Source organism: Oncorhynchus nerka, unplaced genomic scaffold (genome assembly GCF_034236695.1).
Source record: "Oncorhynchus nerka isolate Pitt River unplaced genomic scaffold, Oner_Uvic_2.0 unplaced_scaffold_811, whole genome shotgun sequence".
NCBI lineage: Eukaryota > Metazoa > Chordata > Actinopteri > Salmoniformes > Salmonidae > Oncorhynchus > Oncorhynchus nerka.
Window position 1 is genome coordinate 28676 of NW_027040444.1, and position 13815 is coordinate 42490.

General features: G+C 48.6%; 1 long non-coding RNA gene and 1 pseudogene across 1 annotated transcript in view; both read left to right on the plus strand.

The window, feature by feature from the left end:
- Positions 1-13815, plus strand: part of LOC135571067 (uncharacterized) — a 73272-nt gene that overhangs the window by 16065 nt on the left and 43392 nt on the right. The gene's annotated exons all lie outside the window — the stretch shown is intronic.
- Positions 1-13815, plus strand: part of LOC135571065 (prominin-1-A-like) — a 66811-nt pseudogene that overhangs the window by 13536 nt on the left and 39460 nt on the right.

Sequence of the window (13815 nt, forward strand, 5' to 3'; positions counted from 1 at the left end):
AGAACTTCCTGCCTGGCATGCTGTTCCAGAACCCTAACATCAACCTGACTGTAGGAAGCATGTACCGGTGAGGCACACACACACACACACACACACACACACACACACACACACACACACACACACGTTAGCACGCAGACGCACACAGACCAACACACACACACCATTCACATCACTGGACACAGACACACACACACACACACACACACACACACACACACACACCATTCACATCACTGGACACAGACACACACACACACACACACACACACAGACACACACACACACACACACCATTCACATCACTGGACACAGACATCAGTTCAGTTTGATTTAGTTGTTTAACTACGTGAATTCACAGTCAAATCAACAAAATACTAATTGGAAAAAGGACACCAATTCCATTACAGTAGCTAGGATTACAGTAGCTAGGTTTACAGTAGCTAGGATTACAGTAGCTAGGTTTACAGTAGCTAGGTTTACAGTAGCTAGGATTACAGTAGCTAGGATTACAGTAGCTAGGTTTACAGTAGCTACGTTTACAGTAGCTACGATTACAGCAGCTAGGATTACAGTAGCTAGGTTTACAGTAGCTAGGATTACAGTAGCTAGGATTACAGTAGCTAGGATTACAGTAGCTAGGTTTACAGTAGCTAGGTTTACAGTAGCTAGGTTTACAGTAGCTAGGATTACAGTAGCTAGGATTACAGTAGCTAGGATTACAGTAGCTAGGTTTACAGTAGCTAGGTTTACAGTAGCTAGGATTACAGTAGCTAGGATTACAGTAGCTAGGTTTACGGTAGCTAGGATTACGGTAGCTAGGATTACAGTAGCTAGGTTTACAGTAGCTAGGATTACAGTAGCTGGGTTTACAGTAACTATGTTTACAGAAGATAGGTTTACAGTAGCCAGGATTACAGTAGCTAGGTTTACAGTAGCTAGGATTACAGTAGCTAGGTTTACAGTAGCTAGGATTACAGTAGCTAGGTTTACAGTAGCTAGGTTTACAGTAGCTAGGTTTACAGTAGCTAGGATTACAGTAGCTAGGTTTACAGTAGCTAGGATTACAGTAGCTAGGATTACAGTAGCTAGGATTACAGTAGCTAGGTTTACAGTAGCTAGGATTACAGTAGCTAGGATTACAGTAGCTAGGATTACAGTAGCTAGGTTTACAGTAGCTAGGATTACAGTAGCTAGGATTTCAGTAGCTAGGTTTACAGTAGCTAGGTTTACAGTAGCTAGGATTACAGTAGCTAGGTTTACAGTAGCTAGGTTTACAGTAGCTAGGATTACAGTAGCTAGGTTTACAGTAGCTAGGATTACAGTAGCTAGGTTTACAGTAGCTAGGATTACAGTAGCTAGGATTACAGTAGCTAGGATTACAGTAGCTATGTTTACAGTAGCTAGGATTACAGTAGCTAGGTTTACAGTAGCTAGGATTACAGTAGCTAGGTTTACAGAAACTAGGTTTACAGAAGCTAGGTTTACATTAGCTAGGATTACAGTAGCTAGGATTACAGTAGCTAGGTTTACAGAAGCTAGTATTACAGAAGCTAGGATTACAGTAGCTAGGTTAACAGTAGCTAGGTTTACAGAAACTAGGTTTACAGAAGCTAGGATTACAGTAGCTAGGCTTACAGAAACTAGGATTACAGTAGCTAGGTTTACATAAGATGGGTTTACAGTAACTAGGTTTACAGAAGATAGGTTTACAGTAGCCAGGTTTACAGAAGCTATGTTTCCAGTAGCTAGGTTTGCAGTAGCTAGGTTTACAGTAGCTAGGTTTACAGAAGCTAGGTTTACATAAGATAGGTTTACAGTAGCTAGGTTTACAGTATCTAGGTTTACATTATCTAGGTTTACATAAGATAGGTTTACAGTAGCTAGGTTTACAGAAGCTAGGTTTACAGTATCTAGGTTTACATGAGATAGGTTTACAGTAGCCAGGTTTACAGAAGCTAGGTTTACAGTAGTTTGGATTACAGAAGCTAGGTTTACAGAGGCTAGGTTTGCAGTGACTAGGTTTACAGAAGCTAGGTTTACAGTAGTTTGGATTACATAAACTAGGTTTAAGGTAGGTTTGGAGTACATAAGCTATGTTTACAGTAGCTAGGTTTACAGTAGCTAGGATTACAGAAACTAGGATTACAGTAGCTAGGTTTACATAAGATGGGTTTACAGTAACTAGGTTTACAGAAGCTAGGTTTACAGTAGTTTGGATTACATAAACTAGGTTTAAGGTAGGTTTGGAGTACATAAGCTATGTTTACAGTAGCTAGGTTTACAGTAGTTTGGATTACAGTAACTAGGTTTACAGAAGCTAGGTTGAGAGTAGTTTGGATTACAGAAGATAGGTTTACAGTAGTATGGATTACAGAAGATAAGTTTACAGTAGTTTGGATTACAGAAGCTATGTTTACAGTAGCTAGGTTTACAGTAGTTTGGATTACAGTAACTAGGTTTACAGTAGTTTGGATTACAGAAGATAGGCTTACAGTAGTTTGGATTACAGTAACTAAGTTTACAGAAGCTAGGTTTACAGTAGTTTGGATTACAGAAGCTAGGTTTACAGTAGTTTTCCACCCGGTTGGATGGAAACGTGGTCAGCCATGACTTCTTTCCATGGGTCAGGTGATTCACCAGGTTGGATGGAAACGTGGTCAGCCATGACTTCTTTCCATGGGTCAGGAGATTCACCAGGCTGGATGGAAACGTGGTCAGCCATGACTTCTTTCCATGGGTCAGGTGATTCACCAGGCTGGATGGAAACGTGGTCAGCCATGACTTCTTTCCATGGGTCAGGTGATTCACCAGGCTGGATGGAAACGTGGTCAGCCATGACTTCTTTCCATGGGTCAGGAGATTCACCAGGCTGGATGGAAACGTGGTCAGCCATGACTTCTTTCCATGGGTCAGGAGATTCACCAGGCTGGATGGAAACGTGGTCAGCCATGACTTCTTTCCATGGGTCAGGAGATTCACCAGGCTGGATGGAAACGTGGTCAGCCATGACTTCTTTCCATGGGTCAGGTGATTCACCAGGCTGGATGGAAACGTGGTCAGCCATGACTTCTTTCCATGGGTCAGGTGATTCACCAGGCTGGATGGAAACGTGGTCAGCCATGACTTCTTTCCATGGGTCAGGTGATTCACCAGGCTGGATGGAAACGTGGTCAGCCATGACTTCTTTCCATGGGTCAGGTGATTCACCAGGCTGGATGGAAACGTGGTCAGCCATGACTTCTTTCCATGGGTCAGGTGATTCACCAGGCTGGATGGAAACGTGGTCAGCCATGACTTCTTTCCATGGGTCAGGAGATTCACCAGGCTGGATGGAAACGTGGTCAGCCATGACTTCTTTCCATGGGTCTTCTTTGCATGATAACAATGGTGTGTGTGTGTGTGTGTGTGTGTGTGTGTGTGTAGAGACTGCTATGATAACAATGGTGTGTGTGTGTGTGTGTGTGTGTGTGTGTGTGTGTGTGTGTGTGTGTGTGTAGAGACTGCCATGATAACAACGGTGTGTGTGTGTGTGTGTAGAGACTGCTATGATAACAACGGTGTGTGTGTGTATCTGTGTGTGGTGTGTGTGTGTGTGTGTCTGTGTGTGGTGTGTGGTGTGTGTGTGTGTGTGTGTGTGTGTGTGTGTGTGTGTGTGTGTGTGTGTAGAGACTGCTATGATAACAACGGGCTGTACCATGCTCTGCAGCTGGAGACAATGTTCAACATCAACACCTTCCTCAAAACAACCGTGGTATGTCAGGTTCTGTGTGTGTGTGTGGGGGGGGTCTGTGTGTGGGGGGGGTCTGTGTGTGTGGGGAGGGGGTCTGTGTGTGGGGGGGGGGGGTCTGTGTGGGGGGGTCTGTGTGTGTGTGTGGGGGGGTCTGTGTGTGTGTGTGGGGGGGGAGGGGTCTGTGTGTGTGGGGGGTCTGTGTGTGTGTGTGGGGGAGGGGGTCTGTGTGTGTGGGGGGTCTGTGTGTGTGTGGGGGGGAGGGGGTCTGTGTGTGTGTGTGGGGGGGGGAGGGGGTCTGTGTGTGTGGGGGGGTCTGTGTGTGTGTGTGTGTGGGGGGTCTGTGTGTGTGTGGGGGGGGTCTATGTGGGAGGGTCTGTGTGTGTGTGTGTGGGGGGCTGGGGGTGTGTGTGGGGGGGGCTGTGTGGGAGGGTCTGTGTGTGTGTGTGGGAGGGGGTATGTGGGGGGTGAGTGTGTGTGGGGGGCTTGGTGTGTGTGTGAGGGGGTCTGTGTGTTTGTGTGGGGGGTCTGTGTGTGGGGGTCTGTGTGGGAGGGTCAGTGTGTGTGTGTGTGGGAGGGGGTCTGTGGGGGTGAGTGTGTGTGGGGGCTTGGTGTGTGTGTGAGGGGGGTCTGTGTGTTTGTGTGGGGGGGTCTGTGTGTGTGTGTGTGTCTGTTACAGTTCTGTCATTGGGTTATTGTTCTAGATAAAGGGTTGAGATAGTCATTCCTAGAACTGTTACACAACCTACCATTCATAAGTGTTTTTGTATCTGTCTCTGTGCCTCTGTGTGTGTGTGTGTGTGTGTGTGTGTGTGTGTGTGTGTGTGTGTGTGTGTCAGTTTAACAAGGACCTGGTGAAGGTGTTTGACAGCGTGAGCATCGACCTCCAGAGCGTTGTGTTATTGGAGCAGGATGGACGTGATAACCTGCTAACCTTCTCTAACGCTGGGATAGGAGATATTAACTATGCTGCTTACCTAGCAGAGGTATAACCCCTGACCTCTAACCCTGACCCCTAACGGGATAACCTGCTAACCTTCTCTAACGCTGGGATAGGAGATATTAACTATGCTGCTTACCTAGCAGAGGTATAACCCCTGACCTCTAACCCATGAACCCTGACCCCTAACGGGATAACCTGCTAACCTTCTCTAACGCTGGGATAGGAGATATTAACTATGCTGCTTACCTAGCAGAGGTATAACCCCTGACCTCTAACCCATGAACCCTGACCCCTAACGGGATAACCTGCTAACCTTCTCTAACGCTGGGATAGGAGATATTAACTATGCTGATTACCTAGCAGAGGTATAACCCCTGACCTCTAACCCATGAACCCTGACCCCTAACGGGATAACCTGCTAGCCTTCTCTAACGCTGGGATAGGAGATATTAACTATGCTGCTTACCTAGCAGAGGTATAACCCCTGACCTCTAACCCATGAACCCTGACCCCTAACGGGATAACCTGCTAACCTTCTCTAATGCTGGGATAGGAGATATTAACTATGCTGCTTACCTAGCAGAGGTATAACCCCTGACCTCTAACCCTAACCCATGAACCCTGACCCCTAACGTGATAACCTGCTAACCTTCTCTAATGCTGGGATAGGAGATATTAACTATGCTGCTTACCTAGCAGAGGTATAACCCCTGACCTCTAACCCATGAACCCTGACCCCTAACGTGATAACCTGCTAACCTTCTCTAACGCTGGGATAGGAGATATTAACTATGCTGCTTACCTAGCAGAGGTATAACCCCTGACCTCTAACCACTGAACCATGACCCTTAACCCATGAACAGTAACCACTGAACCCTAACCACTGAACCCTAACCCATGACCCCTGACCTCTAACCACTTAACGCTGACCCCTAACCGCTGACCCCTGACCACTAAACCCTGACCACTGAACCCTGACCCCTAACTAGAGGTCGGCCGCTGAACCCTGACCCCTAACTAGAGGTCGGCCGCTGAACCCTGACCCCTAACTAGAGGTCGGCCGCTGAACCCTGACCCCTAACTAGAGGTCGGCCGCTGAACCCTGACCCCTAACTAGAGGTCGGCCGCTGAACCCTGACCCCTAACTAGAGGTCGGACCGCTGAACCCTGACCCCTAACTAGAGGTCGGCCGCTGAACCCTGACCCCTAACTAGAGGTCGGCCGCTGAACCCTGACCCCTAACTAGAGGTCGACCGCTGAACCCTGACCCCTAACTAGAGGTCGGCCGCTGAACCCTGACCCCTAACTAGAGGTCGGGAGATATGAACCCTGACCCCTAACTAGAGGTCGGCCGCTGAACCCTGACCCCTAACTAGAGGTCGGCCGCTGAACCCTGACCCCTAACTAGAGGTCGGCCGCTGAACCCTGACCCCTAACTAGAGGTCGACCGCTGAACCCTGACCCCTAACTAGAGGTCGACCGCTGAACCCTGACCCCTAACTAGAGGTCGGCCACTGAACCCTGACCCCTAACTAGAGGTCGGCCACTGAACCCTGACCCCTAACTAGAGGTCGGCCGCTGAACCCTGACCCCTAACTAGAGGTCGACCACTGAACCCTGACCCCTAACTAGAGGTCGGCCGCTGAACCCTGACCCCTAACTAGAGGTCGGCCGCTGAACCCTGACCACTGAACCCTGACCCCTAACTAGAGGTCGGCCGCTGAACCCTGACCCCTAACTAGAGGTCGGCCGCTGAACCCTGACCACTGAATCCTGACCCCTAACTAGAGGTCGGCCGCTGAACCCTGACCCCTAACTAGAGGTCGACCACTGAACCCTGACCCCTAACTAGAGGTCGGCCGCTGAACCCTGACCCCTAACTAGAGGTCGGCCGCTGAACCCTGACCCCTAACTAGAGGTCGGGATGAACCCTGACCCCTAACTAGAGGTCGGATATTGAACCCTGACCCCTAACTAGAGGTCGACCACTGAACCCTGACCCCTAACTAGAGGTCGACCACTGAACCCTGACCCCTAACTAGAGGTCGACCACTGAACCCTGACCCCTAACTAGAGGTCGGCCACTGAACCCTGACCCCTAACTAGAGGTCGGCCGCTGAACCCTGACCCAAGGTTTCTAACTAGAGGTCGGCCGCTGAACCCTGACCCCTAACTAGAGGTTGACCGCTGAACCCTGACCCCTAACTAGAGGTCGGCCGCTGAACCCTGACCCCTAACTAGAGGTCGACCGCTGAACCCTGACCCCTAACTAGAGGTCGACCGTTGAACCCTGACCCCTAACTAGAGGTCGGCCAGCTGAACCCTGACCCCAACTGAGGTCGGCCGCTGAACCCTGACCCCTAACTAGAGGTCGGCCGCTGAACCCTGACCCCTAACTAGAGGTCGGCCGCTGAACCCTGACCCCTAACTAGAGGTCGGCCGCTGAACCCTGACCCCTAACTAGAGGTCGACCGCTGAACCCTGACCCCTAACTAGAGGTCGACCGCTGAACCCTGACCCCTAACTGAGGTCGGCCGCTGAACCCTGACCCCTAACTAGAGGTCGGCCGCTGAACCCTGACCCCTAACTAGAGGTCGGCCGCTGAACCCTGACCCCTAACTAGAGGTCGGTTGAACCCTGACCCCTAACTAGAGGTCGACCGCTGAACCCTGACCCCTAACTAGAGGTCGACCGCTGAACCCTGACCCCTAACTAGAGGTCGACCGCTGAACCCTGACCCCTAACTAGAGGTCGACCACTGAACCCTGACCCCTAACTAGAGGTCGACCACTGAACCCTGACCCCTAACTAGAGGTCGGCCGCTGAACCCTGACCCCTAACTAGAGGTCGGCCGATTTCAAGTTTTCATAACAATCGGAAATCTGTATTTTTGGACACCGGTTTTATTTTATTTTTTATTTTTTTTAACCTTTATTTAATCTTTATTTAACTAGGCAAGTCAGTTAAGAACACATTCTTATTTTCAATGACGGCCTAGGAAAGGTGGGTTAACTGACTTGTTCAGGGGCAGAACGACAGATTTTTACCTTGTCAGCTCGGGGGATCCAATCTTGCAACCTTACAGTGAACTAGATCAGCAGTGGTAGGCAGCAGCAGGCTCTTAAGCATGTGTTATGTTTTAACTAAGTCTATGATTTGATAGAGCAGTCTGACTGAGCGGTGGTAGGCAGCAGCAGGCTCTTAAGCATGTGTTATGTTTTAACTAAGTCTATGATTTGATAGAGCAGTCTGACTGAGAGGTGGTAGGCAGCAGCAGTCTGACTGAGTGGTGGTGGACAGCAGCAGGCTCATAAGCATGTGTTATGTTATAACTAAGTCTATGATTTGATAGAGCAGTCTGACTGAGTGGTGGTAGGCAGCAGCAGTCTGACTGAGTGGTGGTGGACAGCAGCAGGCTCATAAGCATGTGTTATGTTATAACTAAGTCTATGATTTGATAGAGCAGTCTGACTGAGCGGTGGTAGGCAGCAGCAGGCTCTTAAGCATGTGTTATGTTTTAACTAAGTCTATGATTTGATAGAGCAGTCTGACTGAGAGGTGGTAGGCAGCAGCAGTCTGACTGAGCGGTGGTAGGCAGCAGCAGGCTCTTAAGCATGTGTTATGTTTTAACTAAGTCTATGATTTGATAGAGCAGTCTGACTGAGCGGTGGTAGGCAGCAGCAGGCTCGTATTTCTGTGTGTTATTATGTTATAACTAAGTCTATGATTTGATAGAGCAGTCTGACTGAGCGGTGGTAGGCAGCAGCAGGCTCTTAAGCATTCATTCAAACACTTTCCTGCGTTTTGCCAGCAGCTCTTCACTGTGCGTCAAGCATTGCGCTGTTTATGACTTGAAGCATATCAACTCCCGAGATGAAGCTGGTGTAACCGATGTGAAATGGCTGGCTAGTTAGCGTGCGCTAATAGTAAGCACAGCGCTGTTTATGACTTCAAGCCTATCAGCCTAATGGCTGGTGTAACCGATGTGAAATGGCTAGCTAGTTAGCGGGGTGCGCGCTAATAGCGTTTCAAACTTCACTCGCTCTGAGACTTGGAGTAGTTATTCCCCTTGCTCTGCATGGGTAACGATGCTTCGAGTGTGGCTGTTGTCGATGTATTCCTGGTTCGAGCCCAGGTAGGGGCGAGGAGAGGGACTGAATCTATACTGTTACAATGGCAATACTAAAGTGCCTATAAGAACATCCAATAGTCAAAGGTTAATGAAATACAAATGGTATAGAGGGAAATAGTCCTATAAATACTATATTAACTACAACCTAAAACTTCTTACCTGGGAATATTGAAGACTCATGTTAAAAGGAACCGCCAGCTTTCATATGTTCTCATGTTCTGAGCAAGGAACTGAAACGTTAGCTACATGGCACATATTGCGCTTTTACTTTCTTCTCCAACACTTTGTTTTTGCATTATTTAAACCAAATTGTTTCATTATTTATTTGAGGCTAAATTGATTTTATTGATGTATTATATTAAGTTAAAATAAGCGTTAATTCAGTATTGTTGTAATTGTCATTATTACAAATACATTTTTTTTTATTCAAAATCGTCCGATTAATCGGTATCGGCTATTTTGATCCTCCAATAATTGGTATCGGAATCGGCGTTGAAAAATCATAATCGGTCGACCTCTACCCCTAACCCCTGACAACTGAACCCTGACCCCTAACCACTAAACCCTGACCCCTAAACCCTGACCCCTGATCACTAAACCCTGACCTCTAACCCCTGACCCCTGACCACTAAACCCTGACCCCTGATCACTAAACCCTGACCCCTAAACCCTGATCACTAAACCCTGACCTCTAACCCCTGACCACTGAACCTTGATCACTAAACCCTGACCCCTGACCACTGAACCCTGACCCCTAAACCCTGACCCCTGATCACTAAACCCTGACCCCTAAACCCTGACCCCTAAACCCTGACCCCTGATCACTAAACCCTGACCTCTAACCCCTGACCACTGAACCTTGATCACTAAACCCTGACCCCTGACCACTGAACCCTGACCCCTATCCACTAAACCCTGACCCCTAAACCCTGACCCCTGATCACTAAACCCTGACCTCTAACCCCTGACCACTGAACCTTGATCACTAAACCCTGACCACTGAACCCTGACCCCTAACCACTAAACCCTGACCCCTAAACCCTGACCACTGAACCCTGACCTCTAACCCCTGACCCCTGACTCTGTGTGTGTAGGTGAATAAAGGTGTAACTCTGGTGGATCTGCTGTCGTTTTCCAACGAGCTGGAGGCCCAGGCCGACCTTCTGGTGAGTCCCCTAAACCCTAACCCCTAACGAGCTGGAGGCCCAGGCCGACCTTCTGGTGAGTCCCCTAGACCCTAACCCCTAACGAGCTGGAGGCCCAGGCCGACCTTCTGGTGAGTCCCCTAGACCCTAAACCCCAACGAGCTGGAGGCCCAGGCCGACCTTCTGGTGAGTCCCCTAGACCCTAAACCCTAACGAGCTGGAGGCCCAGGCAGACCTTCTCGTGAGTCTCCTAGACCCTAACCCCTAACGAGCTGGAGGCCCAGGCCGACCTTCTGGTGAGTCCCCTAGACCCTAAACCCTAACGAGCTGGAGGCCCAGGCCGACCTTCTGGTGAGTCCCCTAGACCCTAAACCCTAACGAGCTGGAGGCCCAGGCCGACCTTCTGGTGAGTCCCCTAGACCCTAAACCCTAACGAGCTGGAGGCCCAGGCCGACCTTCTGGTGAGTCTCCTAGACCCTAACCCCTAACCCCTAACGAGCTGGAGGCCCAGGCCGACCTTCTGGTGAGTCCCCTAGACCCTAAACCCCAACGAGCTGGAGGCCCAGGCCGACCTTCTGGTGAGTCCCCTAGACCCTAAACCCTAACGAGCTGGAGGCCCAGGCCGACCTTCTGGTGAGTCCCCTAGACCCTAAACCCTAACCCCTAACCCCTAACGAGCTGGAGGCCCAGGCCGACCTTCTGGTGAGTCCCCTAGACCCTAACCCCTAACCCCTAACGAGCTGGACGCCCAGGCCGACCTTCTGGTGAGTCTCCTAGACCCTAACCCCTAACCCCTAACGAGCTGGAGGCCCAGGCCGACCTTCTGGTGAGTCTCCTAGACCCTAACCCCTAACCCCTAACGAGCTGGAGGCCCAGGCAGACCTTCTGGTGAGTCCCCTAGACCCTAACCCCTAACGAGCTGGAGGCCCAGGCCGACCTTCTGGTGAGTCTCCTAACCCCTAGACCCTAACCCCTAACGAGCTGGAGGCCCAGGCCGACCTTCTGGTGAGTCTCCTAACCCCTAACGAGCTGGAGGCCCAGGCAGACCTTCTGGTGAGTCTCCTAACCCCTAGACCCTAACCCCTAACGAGCTGGAGGCCCAGGCCGACCTTCTGGTGAGTCTCCTAACCCCTAGACCCTAACCCCTAACGAGCTGGAGGCCCAGGCCGACCTTCTGGTGAGTCTCCTAACCCCTAGACCCTAACCCCTAACGAGCTGGAGGCCCAGGCCGACCTTCTGGTGAGTCTCCTAACCCCTAGACCCTAACCCCTAACGAGCTGGAGGCCCAGGCCGACCTTCTGGTGAGTCTCCTAACCCCTAGACCCTAACCCCTAACGAGCTGGAGGCCCAGGCCGACCTTCTGGTGAGTCTCCTAACCCCTAGGCCGACCTTCTCGTGAGTCCCCTAGATCCTACCCCCTAGACCCTAACCCCTGGACCCTAACCCCTAGACCTTACCCCTAGATATAGATATAGACCCTGTAACACGATATAGGCCTCCAAATGAATATTGATATGGTGAGGCTAAATGCTAAATCCTGTGTGTGAATATTGAGATGGTGAAGCTAAATGCTAATGCTACGTCCTGTGTGTGAATATTGATATGGTGAAGCTAAATGCTAATGCTACGTCCTGTGTGTGAATATTGATATGGTGAGGCTAAATGCTAATGCTACGTCCTGTGTGTGAATATTGATATGGTGAAGCTAAATGCTAATGCTACGTCCTGTGTGTGAATATTGAGATGGTGAGGCTAAATGCTAATGCTGCGTGTGAATATTGAGATGGTGAGGCTAAATGCTAAATCATGAGTGTGAATATTGAGATGGTGAGGCTAAATGCTAAATCCTGTGTGTGAATATTGAGATGGTGAGGCTAAATGCTAAATCATGAGTGTGAATATTGAGATGGTGAGGCTAAATGCTAATGCTGCGTGTGAATATTGAGATGGTGAGGCTAAATGCTAAATCCTGTGTGTGAATATTGAGATGGTGAGGCTAAATGCTAATGCTACGTCCTGTGTGTGAATATTGATACGGTGAGGCTAAATGCTAATGCTACGTCCTGTGTGTGAATATTGATACGGTGAGGCTAAATGCTAATGCTACGTCCTGTGTGTGAATATTGATACGGTGAGGCTAAATGCTAATGCTACGTCCTGTGTGTGAATATTGATATGGTGAAGCTAAATGCTAATGCTACGTCCTGTGTGTGAATATTGATATGGTGAGGCTAAATGCTAATGCTACGTCCTGTGTGTGAATATTGATATGGTGAGGCTAAATGCTAATGCTACGTCCTGTGTGTGAATATTGATATGGTGAGGCTAAATGCTAATGCTGCGTGTGAATATTGAAATGGTGAGGCTAAATGCTAAATCCTGTGTGTGAATATTGATATGGTGAAGCTAAATGCTAATGCTACATCTTGTGTGTTAATATGGATATGGTGAGGCTAAATGCTAATGCTACGTCCTGTGTGTGAATATTGATATGGTGAGGCTAAATGCTAATGCTACGTCCTGTGTGTGAATATTGATATGGTGAGGCTAAATGCTAATGCTACGTCCTGTGTGTGAATATTGATATGGTGAGGCTAAATGCTAATGCTACGTCCTGTGTGTGAATATTGATATGGTGATGCTAAATGCTAATGCTACGTCCTGTGTGTGAATATTGAGATGGTGAGGCTAAATGCTAATGCTGTGTGTGAATATTGAGATGGTGAGGCTAAATGCTAAATCCTGTGTGTGAATATTGATATGGTGAGGCTAAATGCTAATGCTGTGTGTGAATATTGAGATGGTGAGGCTAAATGCTAATGCTACGTCCTGTGTGTGAATATTGAGATGGTGAGGCTAAATGCTAAATGCTACGTCCCGTGTGTTTGTGTGTAGCCGCGGGGAGCTCTAGAGAATGCTTTGAAGGGTCATGCCAGCAGCATACGACAGATCCACAGAGAACAGGTCGTCCCTATGGAGCAGGCCATGGTAAAGCCACACACCCCGACGCGCACTCACATACACACACACACGTACTCACATATACACACTCACACAAACACACGTGTACTCACATACACACATACTCACATACACACACTCACATACACACACGTACTCACATATACACACTCACACAAACACACACACACACTCACTCACATATACACACACACACACATACACGTGTACTCACATACACACATACTCACATACACACACATATATACACACTCACATACACACACGTACTCACATATACACACTCACACAAACTCACACACACACACTCACATATACACACACACACACATACACGTGTACTCACATACACACATACTCACATACACACACACATATACACACTCATAAACAGTCTTTCTCCCAATTACCTGGTAAGAGACAGCTTGACTGATTTCTGTTCTTCCCCAATGTTCCTGCTGCTTGCTCTCTCTCTCTCTCTCACCCATTTCTTCTCTCCCCCCCTCGTTTTCTCTTCTCTTCTTGTCTTTCTTTCTCACTAATATTCACATATAAATGGTGGCCCAGAAATTTGTCCGAGCGCGGGTAAGCTTGGTGTCTGTGTGTAGTTTGTGTATATTTCTACACAGAGCTTCAGAAACTATTCACACCCCCTTGACTTTGTTGTTGTGTTGCAGCCTGAATTTAAAATGGATTACATTTAGATGTTGTATCAGTGGCCTGATGACACAATAGCCCATAATATCAAAGTGGAATAAGGTTGTTGTTTTTTTCAAAATGTTTACAAAAGTAATTTAAAAATGAAAAGCTGAAACGTCTTGAGTCGATAAGTATTCAACCCCCTTTGTTGTTATGGCCTGAACAAGTCACGTTTTAAGTTGCA